This window comes from Triticum aestivum, chromosome 7A (genome assembly GCF_018294505.1).
Source record: "Triticum aestivum cultivar Chinese Spring chromosome 7A, IWGSC CS RefSeq v2.1, whole genome shotgun sequence".
Classification (NCBI taxonomy): domain Eukaryota; kingdom Viridiplantae; phylum Streptophyta; class Magnoliopsida; order Poales; family Poaceae; genus Triticum; species Triticum aestivum.
Window position 1 is genome coordinate 54,204,654 of NC_057812.1, and position 3,400 is coordinate 54,208,053.

Consider the following 3,400-nt stretch of genomic DNA (forward strand, 5'->3'; position numbering starts at 1 on the left):
GATTGGAAAACTGCAAGCTGATCGTAAGCTCACGTCACATCGGGAAAGAAACCAACAGAGCGCTAAAACGACTAATTGTGATTATTTGTATCCAACGGTTCTAGATTTAGATGTGAGATAGCTATTTCACATCTAGATGTGAAATAGCAAATCTACATATGCATGTTCTTCAAGTATGTAGTATAAAATTTCATCAACTAATTTGATTATTTGCATGGTACACAAAAAAACAAATATCAGTCACAAAAACAAAAAAGAAAAGGCCTATTTTACTCCATAAATTTGCCCTTTTTGTGTACATACATATTAACATATATGTTTATGAAATTCTATACACATGTATACTACAAAAATATGTCTATGCGTATTTTTTTCAGATTCTTTTGAGATGTGAAAATGTATATACATTGAAAGGAAAATAAATAGCTTAAAGGAGCTCAGTTGTTGCTTGCACTTTTCGCACCTACAGCCGCATACAACCAAAGTGAGCTACCGGTGATCGTGGAAATGGACTCAATTGTGGCGGTGAAGATGATCCAAGCTTCGGAGGTTGACCGATCCATTTACTCGTCCATCATAAAGGAGATTAAATATCTTATGTCTTTTCGTGAAGTTTGTATTACTCATGTAAATCGTAGCCAGAATAAGGTTAGTGATAGCCTAGCTAATTTTGCTCGTATTGAGGGTAGAACCATGACTTGGTTGGGCTCTGGACCTCACGTATCCATAGAGTTGGCTGCCATGGACTGTACAAGTGTGGAGATTGAGTAATACAAGTTTTTTCACCCGAAAAAAAAACAAAACAAAATGACATGTCATATGTCCGCGGTCGTTTTCGAACGTGCCCGTGAAGAGGGTTCGATCACCAAGCACCGTTGCAATCATATGTCTCAAATCTATACTACACCACGCAACACAAAATCTGTGTACTACTACGTAGATAAAAACTACCATACTACTACTCGTGGTCGAAGATGTAGACAACCTCAGTGCCGGCAGTGCTGGATGAACTGGCCTCTTGATCGGTGGCCGTTGCGCGTAGCTCTAGCTCCTCGTCGGAGTCCAGTTCCACCAAGGCTTGGTCCATCTCCGCGCCCACCTGGCGGAGGTAGCGGCGGTTTGCCTCCATCTCGAGCTCCGACTAGATGGAGTCGAGGATAGCTTGTTGCTCCATCGCCTTCTCCGCTTGGGCAACCTCAAGCACGGCCAACGCGTCACTCATCTGAATTCGGTAGCCAGAACTACCTCGCCTTCCTCCTCTTCCCTCTTCTCTGGCTCCGCGTGCTCCATGTCCGCGTCTGGTGCCTCCTGCTCCGCCTCCCCCTGCTCCGGTGCCAACTGTTCCAGAGAGTCTCGAGGCAAGCCTGTTGTAATCTGAGCGGCATGACGTGCCTGGATCTCCACTAGGAGCTCCACCTGGGTCCAGAGTGAGCATGGTATAGGTGGTGATCCGTTGGTGGACCATGGCTATCGACGGACGACGGTGGAAATGGGACTGGCTAGGGTTGAGGGGGCGCCGACCGACTTAAACAGTCGGATTGGGCCCCTCGGGCAGCGTGGCAAAGCTGCGATATGAATGCATACTCACCGGACCGATTGTCTGTGTGGGTTCCGCCAGTCGGTCCGACCTGGCAGACGCTCATGGACGCATCCCGGCCTCGTCATATCGGCCTCAGATATGGGATGGATACGAGAGGTGCCGGTCAACCCGGACGTATAGTGTTGGTTTGAGGAGCCCGGCTGGGTTGCAATTTTGTAATCGAGCACTGACCAGATCGTCCGTTCGGGTGTATAGAGGGCGTTTGAGGAGCCTGAGTGTAGATGCTATAATCTTTATTTAATTCGTCTGTGTTATTATGATTTATCAATCTAGCACGATTGATGATGAATAAAGTCCAAAGTTTTCCGGGGAAAAAAGGTGAGTCGCTATCATAAGCGTGAGAAATAATATATGTCTATACCTACTAATAAAGGGATGCCCAAAGTCGTGGTCATGTTCGGTTCTTTTATATAGATGATGCCCAAAGTATTATAGCCGCACAAGCACGGCAGTGGCTTAAGCCTAATAAGTCTTCCATCGTGGATCCAAGGTTTTTCCCTTTTCTCCGGAAATGGATTTGTAGCCCCTGGATGCTCCACACCTCTATACGAACATTAAATTCAAAAAAATACTGAGAAATTTAAAAAAAATTCTAAGATTTTGGGATATCAAACCTGGGTTCCTGATATACTCCCGTGTGAAATTTCGTGAAAAAATATCAGAAAACGTATTCATGGCAAAAAAGACAAAAATTTCATATGTATAGAAAAAGAACTGTTTGGACAGATTTTGATTCGGACAATATTTCATTTGCCATGGATACGTTTTCTGGTATTTTTATATGAAATTTCACACAAGGGTAGATTTGAAACCCATGTTTGATATCCCCAAATTTCAGATTTTTTTGATTGTTTTGGTATTTTTACATTTAATATTCGTATAGGGGTGTGCCTGTGTATTTTCCCTTTTTTCCTCCCTTTTCTCACACACCTCGTCCTCCTTGTACGTGTTCATGGGCCGGCCCATATGTGAGGCGTGATGCCCCCTGTTTTTTATTTTTGTTTTTTGCCTTTTATTTTCTTATTTCTGTTTTTGTTTTCCCTTCTTTAAATTAATTCAGGATTTCCAAATTTTAAAAAGTTGTGAGTTTTTAAAAATGTTGCTGAATTCAAAAAATGTTTGGGAAAACATAAAATGTTCTTGGATTCCAAAAATGTTGGTAATTTTAAAAAATGTTTGCAAATTAAAAAGTTTCATGATTAGGAAAGATGGTTGGGAAATATAATAATGTTCACGATTTTGAAAAAGATGATCATGTATTCAAACATATTTGTGAATCTGTAAAAAGTGTCCATAAAATTTTAGGAAATGTTCACAAAATTAAAAAGGTCACAATTTTCAAAATATGTTCCCAAATTTTAGAAGAAGTTCATCAATTCAAAAAGTATTTGTTGAGTCAATAAAAGTTCATGAATTCAAAAATTGTTCATGCATTTCAAAAAATGTTCGCCTAAGCAAAACAAATGTTCGTAAATTTGAAAAATCCCAAATTAAAAAAAGTTTGTCGATTCAAAAAACTGTTTGCTGATTGAAAAGTCTTTTATATCTAGAATGTGATTAGTTTTTGGAAAGTCTTTATATGTCTATGCGTTGGGAGTAGTTCGTGGTCGATGAATTTGTTTTAAAAAAATTAAACATTCCCTTGCGTGACACAATGACAAGTGTGGCGTGCAGTGGCAAGCTCACAGACTTCAGACTTACCACGTCGAATGCATTGTGATCACATGAACATCGCGGCTAGCCGGCTATCATCAGCGAGGGTGGGAAGACAGATAATGGTAGGCCACCGTGTTAAATAGA